The sequence below is a fragment of the Scyliorhinus canicula genome, chromosome 10, assembly GCF_902713615.1.
Source record: "Scyliorhinus canicula chromosome 10, sScyCan1.1, whole genome shotgun sequence".
Taxonomy (NCBI): Eukaryota; Metazoa; Chordata; class Chondrichthyes; order Carcharhiniformes; family Scyliorhinidae; genus Scyliorhinus; species Scyliorhinus canicula.
Genome location: NC_052155.1, coordinates 101,251,918 through 101,272,706, shown reverse-complemented (window position 1 = coordinate 101,272,706; position 20,789 = coordinate 101,251,918). Strand labels below are relative to the sequence as shown.

General features: G+C 45.0%; 1 protein-coding gene across 4 annotated transcripts in view; it reads right to left on the bottom strand.

Moving 5' to 3' along the window:
• Window positions 1-20,789, bottom strand: part of chd7 (chromodomain helicase DNA binding protein 7) — a 322,761-nt gene that overhangs the window by 254,285 nt on the left and 47,687 nt on the right. The window lies entirely within an intron of this gene.

Sequence of the window (20,789 nt, the reverse complement as noted above, 5' to 3'; positions counted from 1 at the left end):
CTGTGGATTTAGTGTGGAGGTTGAAAATGTTCCTTTCAGTGGTGACAGATGGCATTAAGACATACATCATCCTGTAAGTGAAAGAGATTTTGTTCATTTGATCTTGCTTTATAGATGGCGCTAGTGACTTGACAAATAAGCTTTGCACATCATGATGGCAGCATGTAGTTGAATCGGTGATATTTTCTTGTCCTATAACATCCTTTATCTTCTAGATTTCTCTTTTGAGGACTACCTCGAGTCTTTGGAATGCTATCTTCTTGACTTGTGACTTTGGGCTGTTCTGCCAGAGAGCTGCTGCTTTTTGTTCTCAGAGGTTACATGTTGGAGTAGCATTTTCATTGAATCAGTCCTGATGATGACAATGCTTGAACGTAATGATCTGGGAGCAACAGTTTAGTATAGCTGGCTTCATTCCACTGTTCTGGAATGGAGTTATACGTGTGAAAATTGTCCAGATTGTTTGTGAGCTATCCTTGGAATTCTTCTTTTCGATCAGGTTACTTTAGCACCAAGCCATTGTTCATCTCTCTTGGACTTTTGGGCTTTATAATACCAATCAAACAAGTCTACTATCTATTCAGCAGGCAAGAATAGAGTGATACAATAATCACAGATCTTTGACTCGAACTATATCATGTAGGGGGTACCAACGATCAATCTCGGATGCCACCATGTAGTTTTGCAGTTGTCCTTCTGGAGAGGCCAGGCTGAGCACAATCAGGAGAACACCCAGTTTATCCCAGGGAAACATGGATGAATATTTGTACAACAATGCTCAGTAGGGAGATGCCTTGATCATTGCCTTGCATATCCTGAGGCACTGCCCCTCCTCCAGCAGAAAGAGAAGTTTGTGCAGATACTGTAGGAGTGCAGGTTCCCTTGAGGAGTTTGGGCAGTATAGCATCAATACCTGGAACTTTGCCAACTATTTATTGCAGTTGGGAATGACTTTCTCTGCCTTTGTTCTAGATGGAGCTACTTGCTTGGCTCATGGACCTGTTGCCTTTTTGATCGCAACATTTGTGCTCCTAGTATTCCGTTTCGAAGCACAGCATTGGAATCAATAATGTTAATGTATATATGTTCTATACTCGCTGTGCGATTCTCTTAAAGCACTTTTGTATCAGTCTTTTAATTTGGATTTTTGGAGGTCAGTGCCCTGGTTGAAGCATTCCAGAATCCCATGTACAAGATGAAGGTAGATTCAAGTTTCCTTTCACAACTGATGGCAAACTCATAGAATGAATCAATACTTGGTTTTAAAATGGAATATCTTTTTAACTTTCCGGCACATTCAATTAAGTATGACAAATTTCAAAATCTTCAGTCTTAAATGTTTATTCTATTTCTTTTTAAATTAATGATGCTTCATAGAATTCCTACAGTGCAGAAGGATGCTATTCAGCCCATCGAGTCTGTGCCGACCCTTCAAAAGAACACCCTACCTACGCCCAATCCCTGCTCTAGCCCTGAATCCCCACCCAACCTTTGGACACTATAGGGCAATTTTGCATGGCCAATCCACTTGACCTGCACATCTTTGGACTGTGGGAGGAAACCGGAGCACCCAGAGGAAACCCACGCAGACACGGGGAGAAAGTGCAAACTCCACACAGTCAACAGAGGTTGGAATCAAACCCGGGTCCCGGTTGCTGTGAGGCAGCAGAGCTAACCACTGTGCCAACATGCTGTCCCTAGAAGCTTTCAATGTTGGAGGTCTTACCTTCCCAGTCAGATTTATCCACAAGTGACATCGCCCACAAGTGGTGTTACCTGTACAAGAATACCAATTTATTTTTTGTCTGCATTGCTGTAAATCACAACTGCCAATCAAGGTCACTGATTATTTAGGCTTTCCTTAGACCAACAGTCAGTTTATTAAAAATTCCAGAGCGGACAGATAAATGAGAGTTGAACATAAATTTTTAAATAGACAGCATATATGCAGGCATTACTATTCCTATAATGAGTTAAGGGTGGCATGGTGGCTAGCACTGCTGCCTCAGCGCAAAGGACCCGGGTTCAATTCTGGCCTTGGGTGACGGTGGAGTTTGCACGTTTGCCCAGTGTCTGCGTGTGTTTCCTCTGGATGCTCCAGTTTCCCCCCTCAGTCCAAAGATGTGGTTAGGTTTAGGTGAGTTGGCCATGTTAAATTGCCCCTTAGTAAATTGCCCCTAAATAGGGGCTGTTTAGCACACAGGGCTAAATCGCTAGCTTTGAAAGCAGACCAAGGCAGGCCAGCAGCATGGTTCAATTCCCGTAACAGCCTCCCCGAACAGGCGCCGGAATGTGGCGACTACGGGCTTTTCACAGTAACTTCATTGAAGCCTACTCATGACAATAAGCGATTTTCATTTCATTTCAATATCCAGATGTGCAGGTTAAGTGGGGTTACAGGGATAGGGTGAGGGAGTGAGCCTGGTAGGGTTTTCTTTCAGAGGGCTTGTGTGAACTCGGGCCAAATGGCCTCCTGCTGCACTCTCGGGATTCTATGGTTCTAAAATTTCCAATTGGAGCAAGCAATTTACTACATAACTGAGTTATATTCCATTTTGATCTGGTATCTTTGTGCTGCTGTTTATTGCGTACTTATCCCCTGAAAAACACACTTTCATGCACATGTTGTAGTTGCATTAAACAGGTTGCAACTTTCTGGTCTTCAAACCTGTACTCCTTCAGCTGAATATCATGTCTGCCACTAACAGACACGATTATTTGAATTGCAATTACCGCAGCTTCTGCTCCCAAATGAATCTGCCTCTCCCCTCCCCCCAAATCCACTGTTGTAGTCTCTCCCCAGCTGATCTCATTTACTTTCCCCTCCCCCTCCCAGTCCCTTCAAACCACCCGCTGTGCAAAACCAGGAACAAAGCAAGGCCCAAGCAATAAGCTGTAAGCACCAAGGACACAGACTAAATCACTACAAAGCATCCCCATGGTAAATGTCAATGAATGCAAACAAAAATAGCAAGGGTTGACTAGATGGACCTTGTTTATAGGATGCTTGATGCTTTGAGAATTCCTCTTTGCTATAAGGCAGGGTGATCAATCCTCCATGGGGGCAGATGCTGCTTGCTATTTTCATTTTAAGATTTTTCCTTAAAAAAACTAAATATATTTTTTCAATTATGTTGGATCAGGTCCTTCGGACCTTCTACACCTCTGCTAACTCAAACCTGTATCCATCCCCATTCCTGCTGGTCTTTTTTTTTGCTTTATTTTTTCCATTAAAAAATTAATCCCCATCTAATATTAGGCCTTGGACCTATATACACTCGAAACTAATTACCATGAGTTTGCAAAGTTCTTTCTTGCTTGTCAGTAAATTGAATATTAAGAGCATTTATGTTTTTCCCCTTCTTTTTCACAACATATCTTAATTATGTACCTGTTAAAAGTGGTCAGCGGTCTCAGGATTCCAACAGTATAGTCGGAGTCAGAGCTTTCTGTTGTCAACTGAAAATTGTGGGTCATTTAACGTCACTTGACAACCCCAAATGGCACTCTGAATAATGAATGACACAACCCATCAAGTCGTTTTGGTAAAGCTATTCAATGAAACCTTTCCCACAGGCATGCAATTTTAAAAATGTATTTATTCCAAAAAAGAATCAGAAACTGTGAAATAAAAACAATTGTCAAATTAAGCATATAGTATTGTTAATCTTTATGACTGATTACAATACGGTTGTGTTTAAACAGAAATCAAAACTAAAAATATCAGAAACTGCGATCATGATTGAATGGCTGAAGGAATGAGATCCATGAAAGAAAGGGTAAAAGTTGCAGTGTGGGGGAGAAAATGTGAATCAAAGTAGTAAAAGGAGCCTCATGGACAGGCAATAAAGAACTATAGCACCTTTAACATGAAGCATCTTAACATGCTTCACGGGAGCATTAAAACAAAATATGACAGAGCCACAGAAAGAGATTAGGTCAGATGACCAGAAGCTTGTCAAAGAGGTAGAGTTTTTAATAGTGTCTTAAAGGAGGAAAGCCAAGTATAAGGGTGAAAAGATGTAGGGAGGACTTCCGGTGGTGGCCATGGGTGGCTCTTGGTGGTCTTTTTGTGGCTTCTAAGGTGGATTTCTACAGGAATTTTTAAAATAAAGGTGTAAAAACGAGAGAAGGAGGTGACCCCTAGATTATGGAGCTACGCTTAGGGAAAAATCAAAAAAGGAGGAATCATAAGTTGGTTGGAGGCGAGGACCAGGGTTCGAAGGAGGCAATGGCAGGGACGCAGGGTCTGACCTTGCCAGTTCAATGGTCGACGGACCAGTTGGTGAACTTCTTGACTGAGAAGTTCACTCAACATCGCAAGGAGTATGCGGAGGACCTGGCCCGGGCGGTGAACTCGATCAGGGCAGTGGTTGACCGTGCGGAGGAGAGATTGACAACCCAGGGACAGGCGATCCAGAAGCTGGAGGAGCGGGAAGCGGAACGAGAGGAGCAGTCCACCACGATGGCAGCGGAAATTGGGATGCTACAGGACCAACAGAAATGACTGTTGGAGCAACTGGAGGATCTGGAGAACCGTTCGAGACAGAATATCCAGATCGCTGGTCTGCCAGAGGGGAAGGAAGGAACGGAGGCTGGTGAATGTGTGAGGAAGATGCTGGAGAAGCTAATAGGGGAGGATGTGTTCCCCAAACTATTGGGAGGTGGACCAGGCCCACATGGCGCTTATGCATAAGCCCCAGGGACGTGAGCCCCTGAGGGCGATGGTGGTATGACTGCATCAGATCCCAGATCAGAAATGCATCATGAGGTGGGCCAGGCAGACAAAATGGTGCATGTGGGAAGATGCTGAGATCCGGGTGTACCAGGACTTGGGAGCAGATTTTGCAAAGAGGGCGGCGAGTTTTAATAACGTCAAGGCAGACCTGTATGAGAAGCAAATAAAGTTTGGACTGCTTTACCCAGCCCGTCTATGGGTGGCTTATGAGGATCGGGAGCTGTACTTTGGCTCGCCGGAGGAAATGGCGGACTTTATGAAGGACAATAATCTGGTGGAAAAACAAGGACATTGAACCTTGACTCTGGAGAACTGAGTTAGGAGTGATGTTTTGCTTTGTAAAAACCGTAGTCTTTTAACTTTGTAATTTAATTTGCGATGTTCGAAAAGTTGTTTGAGATTCTGCATGTATAATTCCTTTTTCTTTTTTATCCGGTCTGTTCCATTTGGCTCTGTTTGAAGGTATTTGACTAGATAAGATTTTGTTAAGGGAGATGGGGTGGGCCTTTGTGTTTGGGCCTTGGAAGGGATTATTTGTTTTTTTGTGCTTTTTACTATTGTTCTGGGAACTTATACTAAGAGGGGGGCGCGGGGACCAGCAGGTTGCAGGATGCTAGGTGCTGGGGGCAGGAGCCTCCAGGCTAGCTGGGAGGGTTAGTTCACGGAAGCAAAGTGAGGGGTGAGCTGAAGATTAATGTAGTGGGGGTATGGGGGTGCAGGAAGGGGGGGGGGGAAGGAAGAGGAAGTAGACTGCTAACGAGGGGGGGACTTTTAGGGTGTTGGGGAGGAGAGTGGATGACGCCAGCTGTCGTGTGGTGGGCCAGGTGGGGTACTGGGCATGGGCCAAGGGCTGGCCGAGGAAGGGTCGACAGGCGAGGGGGGTAGGGTGCCCCCGACCAGGCTGGTCACATGGAATGTTCGTGGACTGAATGGGCTGGTCAAAAGAGCACAGCTGAAGGTGGACGTGGCCATGTTGCAAGAGACGCACTTGAAGTTGGGAGACCAAGTTAGACTGAAGAAGGGATGGGTTGGACATGTGTTTCAATCGAGATAGGACTTTAAAACAAGGGGAGTGGCAATTCTGGTTAATAAAAAGATGGCATTCGAGGTGGGAAAGATAGAGGCAGCCCCGGGGGTAGATTTATTATGGTTAGTGGGAAACTGGAGGGAATGGCTATGGTGTTGGTGAACATATATGCGCCCCAAACTTGGATGATGTTGTGTTTGTCAGGACGGTGCTGGGGAAGATTCCGGACCTCTACTCGCACCGGCTGATTATAGGGTGGGGGATTTTAAACAAGGTCCTGGATACGAGACTAGACCGGTCGAGTTCCAGGTCAGGAGGAGTATCAGCAATGGCGAAAGAGTTGGGGGGGATTATGATGCGCATGGCGGATGGGTGGGTGTGTGTTTGGGGGGGGGGGGGGTGATGGATCAGTGGAGTTTCGGGAGGCCAAGTAGTAATGAGCATTTATTTTACTCGCAAGTGTATTCCAGGATAGACTTTTTCGTGCTTGACCAAACAGCGTTAGCGGGGCTGGAGGGCACTGAATACTCAGCAATCGTGGTGTCGGATCATGCCCTACGTTTGGTAGACCTACAGGTGAGCACAGGAAAGACCCAGCGCCCGCAGTGGAGGTTAGATGTGGGGCTGTTAGCGGAGGATGAGATCTGTGAGCGGGTCAGAGAGGCCATTCAAGGATACATGAAGAGCAACGGCAAGGGCAAGACCGGCAGGGGTGGTTTGGGTAGCATTGAAGGCGGTTATCAGAGGAGGATGTATCTCGATTCGGGCCCACAGGGAGAAGGCTGAACGAGCGGAGTTGGACATGCTGGTCGGTGAAATCTTACAGGTGGACAGGAGATATGCAGAGTCTCCGGATGAGGAGCTCCTGAAGGAGTAGCAGACACTTCAAATGGAATTTGGGCTCCTGTCCACAGGTAAGGAGGGTAAGGAGGCAGCTGAGGGTAAAAGGGGCGATATACGAACATGGGGAGAAAGCCAGTAGGATGCTAGCACATCAGCTAAGGAAGCAGGAGGCAGCGAGAGACATTGAGCAAGTAAACGATAGTTCAGTCGACAGCTGTGCCTACATCCTCGGCATCATCCACAACTGCATTTGTTTGGTTGGTTTCCTCATGGTCACTCAGGACTTGCTCCAGATTTAGCTTAGGGGTGTGTGCGTGCGTGTGTGTGTGTATATATATATCATGTACACATGTTTTGGGAGTGTCCGAAGTTGAGGGGATTCTGGTAGGGATTTGTGGACGTCATGTCAGAGATCCTGGAAGGGAGGGTGACTGTAGTCCAGAATTGACAATATTTGAGGTATCATAAGTTCCAGGGGCCGGGGTCAATGTTCTGGCCTTCTCCTCCCTGGTGGGCCGGAGATGGATTTTGCTGGGATTGAGGGACTCGGAGCCTCCAAAGTCAGGAGTGCGGGTCAACGACATGGCAGGTTTTTCAGGCTGGAAAAGATTAAGTTTGCCTTGAGAGGTTCCATTCAGGGGTTTTCCCGGTGGCAGCCATTCATCAACTTCAAGGAAAATTGAACGTCAGCAGCAAGAGGGTGGGTGGAGGGAGGGAGGGGGGGGGGGGGGGGGGGGGGAGATGGGAGGCATGGTAGTGTAAGACAAGGACATACGGGTGAATATACAGGTAATTAGGAAATAGGGCGGGGTAGTAAGGGATGTTATTCTTATGTTTTTTGCGTGTGTCGGCCCGCGTGGTTGTTTAAGAAATGCTAAAGTGTGTAAACTATGAAAATTACAAGGCACCACGGTGGCCTAGTGGTTAGCACAACCGCCTCACGGCGCTGAGGTCCCAGGTTCGATCCCGGCTCTGGGTCACTGTCCGTGTGGAGTTTGCATATTCTCCCCGTGTCTGTGTGGGTTTCGCCCCCACAACCCAAATGTGCAGAGTAGGTGGATTGGCCACGCTAAATTGCCCCTTAATTGGAAAAAATAATTGGGTAATCTAAATTTATAAAAAATTATGAAAATTACAAATGCTTCAATAAAATATTTTCTAAAACAAAAGAAAAGATGTCGGGAGGGAATTCCAGGGTTTGGGGCCTAGGCAACTGAATACACAGCCACCAAAATGGTAGAGCAATTACAATTAGGGATATACAAGTGACCAGAGTTAGAGGGGCATATGGAAGGTTGTGGGGTTGGATCTGATTGCAGATGGGTGGGGGAGGGGGGGGGGGGGGGGGGCAGGAGGAGGAAGAGCCATGGAGGGATTTGAAATCACAGGTATGAATTTTGAAATCAAAATTCTCCTTGACTGGGAGCCAATTTAGGTCAGCACGTAAGGAATGGGATTTACTGCAAGACACAGGCAGTGGGATGACCTCAGATTTTATGTAGGATAGATGTGGCAGTCCAGCCCGGAGTGACTACTATAATAATAATCTTTTGTCACAAGCAGGCTTACATTAATGCTGCAATGAAGTTATTGTGAAAAGCTCCTAATCACTACACTACGGCACCTTTCAGGTACACAATAGGGAGAATTCAGAATGTCCATTTCATCTAACAAGCACGACTTTTGGGACTTGTGGGAAGAAACTGGAGCACCCGGAGAAAGCCCAGACACAAGGAGAATGTGCAGAATCCCAACAGTGACCCAAGTCGGGAATCGAACCTGGGTCGCTGCCACTGTGAAGCAACAGTGCTAACCACATCATTACCGTGTTTCTCTGAAAGTTGAGGCTAGAGGGAACCAAAGCACAAATAAGGGCTTCGCAGATGAGTCGAGACAGAGGCAAAGTTGAGCAATGATACGGAAGAGTAAATAGGCAGTCTTAGATGGCACAAGTATGAGTTCAGAACTCACCTCAGGATTAAATGCGACTCCAAGGTTGCAAACAGACAGGTTTTAAAGTCAAATTGCTGCCAGGAGAGGGGTGGAGTCAATAGCTAGGAGGTTTGGAGGGGTGCCAAAAGAATAGCTTCAGTTTTCCAAATATTTAATTGGACGAGAATAAATATATTTAGTTTTGATTTAAAGAATGAACATATTGCAATCAGTCATTTAGATCTACAATTCTACATCTAGGATAGGGTGTCAAATAAGCAGTCAGATAATTAGCAACAGTGAAGCAACATGGCAAAGCAAAAGATGAAAAGCAATGACTGACTGGCAAAAAATCCAATGACCAGAATTGTGGCAATGGTGTAGTTCACCAAATAGCATGGTGACAAGTGGTTAACACTGCTGCATCACAGCGCCAGGGCCCCAGGTTCAATTCCTTGGGTGACTGTGTGGAGTTTGTACATTCTCCCCGTGGGTTTCCTCCGGGTACTCTGGTTTCCTCCCACAGTCCAAAGATGTGCAGGTTAAGTGGATTGGTAATGTTAAATTGCCCCTTAAATGTCCAAAAGGCTTGGTGGGGTTACTGGGGTATGGGGTGAGCAAGTGGGCCTAGGTAAGGTGCTCTTTCAGAGGGTCGTACAAACACAATGGGCCAAATGGTCTCTTTCTGTACTGTAGGGATTCCATGATTCCTAGTAAGTTTACCCCTTCACAAGGTGGAGGTTCTCAGACTTTGCATTGTTGGGCTACATTTCAGCTCCATCCCTGTCAGTTGAACAACCTTGCAGTCCCTTTCTTCCCACCCTGGGCAGCAATGGTTAATTCTTGCTCAAGGTAAGGTCATGGGTTCAATTATCCACCACAGGCTCCATCTCCCATTCCGTCACCATTCGCTGCAATTCCCTTCCAACCCACCTACTGGTTGGTCACTCTCCTCACCCACCTAGATCCCATAAATTGACTGTAATTTCAGATTATAGACAACCCTTTTATGGTTCTATTTTGCTATTAAGAGTAACGTGCTGAACTGCATTGCCTATCCACAGTACAATCTTCATACTGACTGTATTCCTCTTCCATTTACAGACAGCCACCTGCCTAAACTGATCACCACTCCATTTCCATTGATGGGAATTTCCCTTCCTACCTCAACACTCTCTTCCTTTCTCCTCTCCATCTCATCTGCTCAATCATCTTCCTACCGTTGAAACATTTGTCCTGAAAATTACAAATTGATCTAAACTATTTGATTTGATTTATTGTCACATGTACCGAAGTACAGTGAAAAGTATTTTTCTGCGGCCAAGGGAACGTACACAGTATGTACATAGTAGACAAAAAGAATAATCAACAGAGAACATTGACAAATTGTACAGATACATCAACAAACAGTGATTGGTTACAGTGCGGAACAAGGGGCCAAACAGAGCAAAGGCATGAGCAAGAGCAGCATAGTACGTCGTGAATGGTGTTCTTACAGGGAACAGATCAGTCCGAGGGGGAGTCGTTGAAGACTCTTGCAGCTGTGGGGAAGAAGCTGTTCCTATGTCTGGATGTGCGGGTCTTCAGACTTCTGTACCTTCTGCCTGATGGAAGGATCTGGAAGAAGGCAATGCCTGTGTGGAAGGGGTCTCTGATAATACTGCCTGCCTTCCTGAGGCAGCGGGAGGTGTAAACAGAATCAATGTGGGGGTGGCAAGCTTGTGTGATGCGTTGGGCTGAGTTCACCACACTCTAGTTTGGTGATCTTGGACCGAGCAGTTGCCATACCAGGTTGTGACGCTCTCTATTGCACATCTGTAGACGTTTGTGAGAGTTGATGCAGATATGCCAAATTTCTTTAGCTTCCTTAGGAAGAAGAGAGATTGTTGGGCTTTCTTGACTGTTGCATCAACGCGAGTGGACCAGGACAGACTGTTGGTGATGGTGACCCCCAGGAACTTAAAGCTATCGACCACCTCCACTTCGGAGCCATTGATGCAGACGGGAGTGTGGTGCTACGCTTCCTGAAGTCGATGATCAGTTCCTTGGTCTTTCCGACATTTGAAGAGGTTGTTTTCGGTTCACCATGCAACCAAGTGATTTATCTCCCTCCTGCAGTCTGATTCGTTGTTGTTTGAGATACAGCCCACCACAGTCGTATCATCCACAAATGTATAGATTGAGTTGGAGTTAAATCTTGCCACACGGGCATCACAGTGGCCTAGTGGTTAGCACAGCTGCCTCGCGGCGCTGAGGTCCCAGGTTCGATCCCGGCTCTGGGTCACTGTCTGTGTTGAGTTTGCACATTCTCCCCGTGTCTGCGTGGGTTTCGCCCCCACAACCCAAAAATGTGCAGACTCGGTGGATTGGCCACGCTAAATTGCCCCTTAATTGGAAAAAATAATTGGGTAATCTAAATTTATTTTTAAAAAAATTTAATCTTGCCACTCAGCCATGTGTATAGGGAGTACAGTGGAGGACTGAGCACACATCCTTGTGGGGCCCCAGTGTTGAGGACTATTGTGGAGGAGGTGCTGTTGCCCATCCTGACAGATTGCGGTCTGTTGGTGAGGAAGTCAAGGATCCAGCTGACAGCCTAAACAGCACCTTAAATAGGTTTAATCTATTTCCCTTCACCAAAATAAAGGTAGATAGAACTATTTAAAAGAAGTATGCATTCTTGATGACCAGAATGAGCAATTGCAGTTGTATGGCATGAAAAAAAAATGAACAATATTTTTTTGAAACTTGTAGAAACTACTGAAAATCCATCCCTTGTGGAGAAACAGAAGCCTCAAGCAACTTACCCAGTGAATGGACTCTCGTACATTTTATATTAATTCTGTCATGAGCAAGGAGTCAGTTAGCTGTGTCTTAGTTGGTAGAACTCTTGCCAGAGTCAGAATGTTGTGGGCTCAAGTCCCATTCCAGAGATTTGAGCAGATAATCCAGACTAACACTTCAGTAAAGTACTGCAGGAGTGCTGCACTGGCAATTATATGATCTCTTGGATGAGCTGTTCAACCACGACTCCATCTACCCATGGCCATGTTTCAAAGAGACAGTGGACTTCTCTTCAGTGTCCTGGCTGACCCTTCATCTAACATGACTAAAACAAATTTGAGCAATATCTCACCACTCAGCTCATTAAAATATTGTGAGCACAACAGTATTTAATTACTTGTAAAGCACTTTGAGACACCCCGAGGCTATGAACTATACAAATGGAGGATACTGGATTCTTTCAACTCCTCATCTAAGTTATTCACTTTCAATAACTGCCGCCAAGCCACAAAATTAACAATTCTTACACCCCACTACCCAGACAGCCTCACTGCAATACCAGAAAACTCACCTTTGTCATTTTGTCTAAATGATGGAACACTCCCAGAATTATCTCAAAGTTATCACGGTACATAGATGCCTAATAAATGCAAGTAATATTTTGTCCTTCCTCACCAAAATTGGCATTCATCTCATCTTGGTCCACATTGCAATAATCAGCTGAACCCCAAACTTGCTCAGGTTAGCCATCTCTTTGACTGGGCATTTGCACAAAGACGACAAACATCCAGCGAAGGAAACTTTGTAACCTCAGATACTAAAGCATACCCCTGGCCCCCTGAAAACTTCTTTCTTTCTGAAATAAAAATTATAATTTACTGCTGCTCACATCCACCTGTCGAGACACACAGTTGCAACATTCTTGGAGCTCTTGCGCATTTAAGTGACAGTCAGCAAAAACATTCCCCCAAATCATCAAGACTTAAATCTCTTCTTTTCCGCCACCTTCCTTCAACTGAAACATATCTGCCAACCTCCCCACTAGCATACACACTCACTAATCATGGCCTCCACTTCCCACTGAACAAGTCGCAGCCATATCTCCACCCCCCTCCCCCCAAACATTCACCAATCTTAGTGATTGTCTTCAATACTTCACCTCCTACATACCAAACAGTAATCCCAGTCACTCAACCATGGAGACGATATACATAAATGAATATTTATGCATACAATAATAGCCACTCATTATGTCCACAGAATAATGACAGGTCATGAAATTCAATCTCAAACACCATGTTTCCTCTTGTGGAGGAGACTAAAACTAAGGGAAGTAGTTTAAAAATAAGAGGTCTCCCTTTTAAACAGAGGTGAGGTAAAGCTTTTTCTCCCAAAGGACCTTTGTGAGCGGAATTCTCTTCTCCAGAAAATCGTGAAGCTGGGTCTCTGAAAGGCAGAGTTACACAGATTTTATTTGGTAGACTACAGTATAATGGTATTTAATTGGCTGCAAAGCACTTCAGGATATTGTAAACATCACCATGCTCTTCAATAAAAAGGAGGCGAAAGGGGACAGGTGGGAAAATGGAGTTGTGGTTACAATCGCCATGGTCTTATTGAATGGCAAAGCAGACTAGAGTGGCAAAGTGACCTACACCTGCTCCTAGTTTGTATGTTTGTGAGACAGTCGAGGGCTATGAGAGGCAGACAGAAAAATGGAGCTGAGACCACAACCAGATCACCCATGTTCTTATTGGATGTTGGAGCAGGTTCAAAGGGCCAAATTGCCTACCCCTGTTCCTATGAACCAGTAAAATTTCAATATACTTCAATAAGGACAGAATGCAACTCATTCTGTCACTTCAAATCAGTGGCCCCAATATTATTTCCTACGAGAGGTTCGCAACCTGAGGCCCTAAAGCATCTGCCAATGCGTTGCCAAAAGTAACATTTTCTTTGTACTAATGAATAGGATTGCATCCATTTTCAAATTGGCTGCTCCCCACAGTGCATGTGCAGAATATTGAGGTCAATGGAAATTGGACAGCATTTTGAAACTATCAGCAGCAGCATAATGTTTAGAAAAAGAGCCATTCGGTCAAGAGCATCTACAGACAACAGCAGTGCAAGAGGGTAGTTTGAACAGTGTAGATCAGGCATTTTCAAAGTGGGGGTCGTGACCTGTGGGTGGGTCGCGGAGCCAGCCATCGCGGTGTTCCCGATTGCAGGAATTCCTGTGCAACAGCCAGCTTTTAACAATGTCAGCTACGGGTGGCTCTAACAATGCCGGCCGTGACCAGCTAAAAAAATGCGGGCGCACTGCCCATGCATGCCTGCTGCACATGTGGCCCGGGAATGCTGGGCCCTGAATCCGGCGTCAAAAGTGCAATTGCGGCATGTCGGCGGCTGACTGCGTGGTGATCATCGATGGTGAACAGGGCTATGACCTCATCACATGTTTCCTCACCAGAGGAAGGAGCAGTGCTCCGAAAGCTAGTGTTTGAAACAAACCTGTTGGACTTTAACCTCGTGTTGTAAAACTTCTTACTGGAAATATTTATGCAGAGAAACACCTTTGACCACAAATCCATCAGGCAATGGTCTGCACAATGTCTCAGAGGCACTACGAGAAAAGGAGATGGTGGATCCTGTCAGATGGTTCCCTGAGCAGACGCTCAAGGTCATTTGGCAGAATACCTCTACACCAGAACTTTCAAACAAGCATAAAGACCTAACTTGGCTGCTGGTGAGAACGGCCTTCACAGTAAGATCCTTGCTACATGCCCAGAGTCTCATCCCATCCGCACGTTGCCCTCGAGATGGTTGGGAAGGGGAAGAGATTATTGTCCACCTTCTTGTGGAATGTGCCTTTACAAGGTCTGGAAGTGCAGCTCCAAGACACAGGACTCTATGCTCCACGGGCTGTTCCCAGGGATGCACACTGAGACAAACATCAGCTATTGCTGGAGGATCATCAACTCAGTGAAAGATGCTCTTTGGTCTGCCCAAAACCGGTTGGTCTTCCAGTACAAAGAGTTGTCCCTGACCAAGTATTGCAGACTGGCACATTTTAACAATCAGGACTACGTACCGAGGGATGCACTGAAGCTTGGGCCAGTCACTGCAGAGGCACAATTGGGGAAAGGGGAGAAGGAATTGTATAGAAACCCCCCTGGCTGTATGACTCATTGAATATATACAGTGATTACATGTAACACAACTGAAGCACCTCAGAGTGAAACTTGATCTATGCAGACAACGCAAAATACTTTTGCACCATTTTGAAATGTTTGTAATGTTCTTTCAAATATTTTACAAATAATGTATATTTATGCAAAAGTACAAAACAACAGGTGTTATTAATCCTGTAAAAGAAAAGAAATACAAAGATGGCTACTTAAATTTTGGTTTAATTTGTACTGCAAGTGGAGAAATGCCTCAACTGTTATTTTTAGTTTGTGAGTAAGTACTGTCCAATGAATCCTTGAACCGGTTCCCTCCTCGAGAACTATAGAGTAGCTACAGCCGGAGCTGTTAGGAAGGCCATTCAGTCAGTCAAACCCAAACCAGTCCTGCATGAGCATTTCGAGCTTCTCTGCAGCTCTGAAAATTTTTCCTTTTTGAAGACCATGACTTAATCTGCCTCCATTATCCTTTCAGGCAGTGCATTCCAGATTATAACCACTCGTGTAATACATGTTTTCCCACATTCTGTCATTAGTTGTTTTGCCAATTATTAAAAACCTGCAGCCTCTAGCCCTTGACCCTCGGGGGCTGGTTTAGCACACTGGGCTAAATAGCTGGCTTTTAAAGCAGGCCAAGGCAGGCCAGTAGCGCGGTTCAATTCCCGTACCAGCCTCCCCGAACAGGCGCCGGAATGTGGTGACTAGGGGTTTTTCACAGTAACTTCATTTGAAGCCGACTTGTGACATTAAGCGATTTTCATTTTTTCTGCCACTGTGAACAATTTCTCACTAGCTACTTCATCTAGACTCCTTGCAATCAAATCTGTTCTGCTCTCAACCGTCACATCTCAGCAAAACAACCCAGCTTCTACACTATATGCTCATAACTGAAGTTCCTCATTTCAGGAATCATTCTCATAAATCTTTTCAGTGCCTTCTCTAAAGATTTCATATTCTTCCTAAAATGTGGTACCCACACTCCACACTTCGAAAGGCTCATCATAACTTCCTTGCTTTTGTACTCAATTTTACCCATCCCCAATTGCTCAAGAAGGTGTAGGCGAGTCGCCTTCTTGAACTGCTGCAGTCCATATACATCCACAGGTCTACGAGGGAGTTCCAAGATTCTTACTCAGACAGGGAAGGATCAGCAAAATAGTTTGAAGTTTAGATGGTGCGTGGCTTGGCGGGGAACTTGCAGGTGAAGTTCCCACACATCTGATGCCTTTCCCCTTCTAAGCAATCAGAATCGTGGGTTTTTTTTTTATTAGAACAGTACAGCACAGAACAGGCCCGTCGGCCCTCAATGTTGTGCCGAGCAATGATCACCCTACTGAAGCCCACGTATCCACCCTATACCAGTAACCCAACAACCCCCATTAACATTATTTTTTTAGGACACTACGGGCAATTTAGCCTGGCCAATTCACCTAACCCGCACATCTTTGGACTGTGGGAGGAAACCGGAGCACCCGGAGGAAACCCACGCACACACGGGGGGACGTGCAGACTCCACACAGACAGTGACCCAGCCGGGAATCAAACCTGGGACCCTGGAGCTGTGAAGCATTGATGCTAACCACCATGCTACCGGAGTTGTTGCAGTGCATCTTGTAGATGGTATACACTGTTGACACTGTGCACTGCCAGAGGGAGGAATTAATCTTTAAGGTGGTGAATGGAGTGCCAATCAAGCAGCTTGCTTTTCCCCGAGATGGTGGTGTCAAGCCTCCCGAGTGTTGTTAGAGCTGCACTGATCCAGGAAAATGGAGAGTTTACAATCCTGACTTATACCAGGTGGCGAGTTACTCACCACGAGGGCGGTATGTGGCGCAGTGGTTAGCACTGGGACTGCGGCACTGAGGATCGGAGTTCAAATCCCAGCCCTGGGTCACTGTCCGTGTGGAGTTTGCACATTCTCCCCATGTCTGCGTGGGTTTCACTCCCACAACCCAAAGATGTGCAGGTTAGATGGATTGGCCACGCTACTTTACATTTACCATTCTATCATTCTAAACGTGAATGTTGTCCAGGTCTTGCTGCATATAGATACAGACTGCTTCAGTATCTGAGGAATCACGAATGGTGAACTTTGTGCAATCATCAGTGAACATCCCCCCCATTTCTGACATTATGACAGGGGCACGATCCTTGAAGCAGCTGAAGATGGTTTGGGCCTAGACATTACCCCGAGGAACTTCTTCACTGATGTCCTTGAATATAACTGCCAGGATACTGCACAATTTTTTTAAAAAAACGCTTAGAGACATTTAATGACCAAGTATGACCATTAGTTGTTTTGCCAATTGTTAAAGACCTGCACGTTCTAGCCCTTGACCCTTCTGCCACTGTAAAAAAAATTCTCACTAGCTCCTTCATCTAGACTCCTTGCAATCAAATCTGTTCTGCTCTCAACCTTCACATCTCAGCAAAACAACCCAGCTTCTCCACTATATGCTCATAACTGATTGCCCCTATTGCTCAAAGACGAGCAATAGGGGCAGCACGATGGCACAGTGGTTAGCACTGGGACTACATCGCTGAGAACCCGGGTTCAAATCCCGGACCTGGGTCACTGTCAGTGTGGAGTTTTCACATTCTCCCGGTGTCTGCATGGGTTTCGCCCCCACAACCCAAAGACGTGCAGGGTAGGTGGATTGGCCATGTTAAATTGCCCCTTAATTGAAAAAAAAATAATTGGGTACTCTAAATTTATAAAAGAAAAGACTAGCAATATAATTATTTTTTGTAATTGTAAAGTTGATGTTTACAGAGAAAATATACTTGTATGCTACACATGGTCCATGAAGGTTAAAGCCCGGGGGCAGGTGTGGGTGGTGGAGGGGGAAGAGGTGGTGGTGGTCGTCTAAAAAGCATACGGGTCAGGAAACCCTTGCAATGCATGATCAGTACATTCCTGGTATAATAAACAATGTATCCTAAAGCTTTGACAAAGAATCATCGGACTCGAAGCATTAGCTCTGTTCTCTCCCTACAGATGCTGCCAGACCTGCTGAGGTTTTCCAGCATTTTCTTTCATTTCAGATTCCAGCATCCGCAGTAATTTGCGTTTTTACTTCGGCTTACCAGGCTTACACTGCAATGAGGTTACTGTGATAAGCCCCTAGTCGCCACATTCCAGCGCCTATTCGGGTACACAGGGGGCAAATTCACAATGTCCAAATTACCTAATAGCAATTCTTTCGGGACACGCGAGAGGAAACCGGAGCAAACCCACGCAGACACAGGGCGAGTGTGCAGACTCCGCACAGACAGTGACCCAAGCTGAGAATCGAACCTGGAACCCGGGCGCTGTGAAGCCATAGTGCTAACCACTATGCTACTGTGCTGGCACATTAGTGGTGATTACACCTCTACAATTTATTTTGTTGGCATCTTGGATATTTTGGCTAGCAAACATTTTTACCACATGGATGTACCCAGAATATATTACAAACAATCTTCAAAATTGGAATTGTTTATGGAAAAAGATCTAGTTTAGAATACTGGAGACACGGGAAGAATATACAAACTCCACACAGTCACCCCGGTCTCTGGCATTGTGAGGCAGCACGCTAACCACTGTGCCGACTCAATCTCTCCTCATAAGTCAATCCACCCTCCTAGGAATCAATCTGGTAAACCTTTGTTGCCCTTTGTCGATACCAACAACATCCTTTCTGAGATAAGGAGACCACAACTGCACACAATATTCCAAGCGTGGTCCACCAAGGCCCTGTATAACTGCAGCAAGCCATACAGCTTCTGTACTAAAATTCTGTCGCTATGAAAGCCAATATACCATTTACCTTTTTCACCGCCTGCTCCAGTTCAGTTTCTGGTTAATAGCAACCCCCAGAATGTTGATAGTAGAGGATTGAGTGAGTAGCAGCAGTGGCTAGCACTGCTGCCTCACAGCGTCAGAGAGCCAGGTTCGATTCCAGCCTCGAGTGACTACGTGGAGTTTGCACTTTCTCCCAGTGTCTGCATGGGCTTCCTCTGGGTGCTCCAATTTCCTCCCACAGTTCAAACATGTACAGGTTTGGTGGATTACCCACGTTAAATTGCCAGTCCAAAGATTAAGTGGGGCTACGGGGTACAGGGGAAAATCTGAAAATAAAACAGAAAATGCTGGAAATACTCAGCAGGTCTGGCAGCATCGGAGGAGCGAGAAACATAGTTAACATTTCAAGTCCGTATGACTCGGGATATGTGATAATGAGCAAGCGGTTTCCTTGTCTATGTTCAACCTGATGCCATAAGACTTCAAGGGGACCAAAATCTATGTTGAAGACACCTAGGGCAATGCCCTGCTGACTGCAATGTCACTGTGCCATTACCTCTGCTGCAGGGATGATAATGGTGGTGTCCGGGACATTAGCTGTACGAATGATTCAGTGAATGTGACTATCTCAGGCTTTTGCCTGACTAGACTGTGGACAGCTCTCCAAATCCAGGCACAAGCCCCCAGGGATATTAGTATGGTGGACTTTGCAGGGTCGACAAAGTTCTTCATGGTGCCGAAGTTAATGCTGGCTGGTCCGTTCGGGTTCATTCCTTGCACTTTCTCAAGGTTTGATACAATTGTGGATTGCCAGACCATTTCAGATTAAATTTAAGAGTCCCCCCAGCAAAGTAGTCATATTTAAGTCAGATCAGGTAAGGAAGGCAGATTTCCTTCCCTAAAAACCTGAGTGAACCAGACACGTTTTTACGGCAATCAACAATAGTTTCATGGTCATCATTAGATGTTGAATTCCAGATATTTATTAATTGAATTCAAATTCCATGGTCTACCATGACGAGATTCAAACCTGGGTCCCCAGAGTATTACTTTGCATTTCTGGATTACTAGTCCAGTGGCAATACCACTGTGCCAATCTAATATTAACAATATACATCTTGGCTACAATCTTGAATTCAGACGATGTCATGGTTGGCATTAACAACTACCGAAAGGCACTTACAAGTTACAGAATCGTAGAATGATGCAGTACAAAATCCCATCTGACCACTGTGCCTATGCCAGCTTTAAATGAAAAGTATTTGATGAATCACGCTACCACCTTTCTTTTCCCATAGTCAAAATGAAGTTCCTGAAATTAACAGAATGCCCAGATATCATGCAGTTTAAGTGGAAATACGGCAACTGTCAGCTAAAACTTTTAACTTTTTAATAAGGAGAGCGATCTGGTTTCAAAGTTTTACAGAAAGGATCTGTGGTATAAGTTAAAGTGCTCAGGTCACAAATAATCATGTGAAAATATAGGCAAGATAAGAAAACAGAGGAGAATTAGTGCCAATTGCACTGTCAAACCAAATTGCGCATGGAAAAAATTTGCAAACACGGTTGTAATAAAGTCCCGGCTCGCAAATGTTCTTGAGTTGGAAAAGCCAACCATGATGGTATTCAGTTGGTACATCATTAAGTCAAGAGTCAGAATAGAAACAGGAAGAAAATGCTATCGCTGTGCTCAAGAGTTTGGAACGTGTCCATTATCGAAGGTTTTGGCTTGAATTAATTTGATTTGTACCAGAGGATCCAACAGTGCTGAGGGGCAACACTACCATTCAAATATGGGAATTATTAACTCAATGCTTTGTGGCACATTTTAGATCTCATCACCAGAATGAAAGTAGCTGTTACAATTAAGTGGCACCACTGTCACCTGCAAATGTCGTATAGTTTGGGAAGGAAGCTGAGCATTATAAACTTTCATTAAACCTTCAAAAATTGAAATATAGCACCCCCTATTCTAAATTGTAAACAGAAAAATAGGTTCAAAAACTCATTTAACAGCTGATGTGATTTGCACCATCTATTCAGAGAACCTGAATTTCACACGATGAATCAGATTCTTACAGAAACAGACTTCAGTGGATTTCCAATATGTTTATTGGATAAATTGATCCAATTCAAATCAGTTATTTGTCTGAAGTCAGCTTGAATGGCATGCATCTCATGAATGACTGCTTCTCTAACCTAAAAATCACATTCACAGATCAGCCCCTGCTTCTCCCACGTTGTTGATTATCTTTTTCCACAGTTTAGTACAGCATTTTATTCAGCGAGTAACAGAGCCATTGTTGTACTACGGTTTGATCCCTGGTCAGTGTTCAATTAAGTGATTTTAGCTGGGTATGGGGTGGTGGGCAATTTGTAAATGAGTGCTGCAGTTGGCAAGATCTGTCCCTGCTTCTCCCATGTTGTAAATCACCTTTTACCACATTGCGTTTGTACAGCATTATACCCAGTGAATAGCTGGGCCATTGTTGTAAC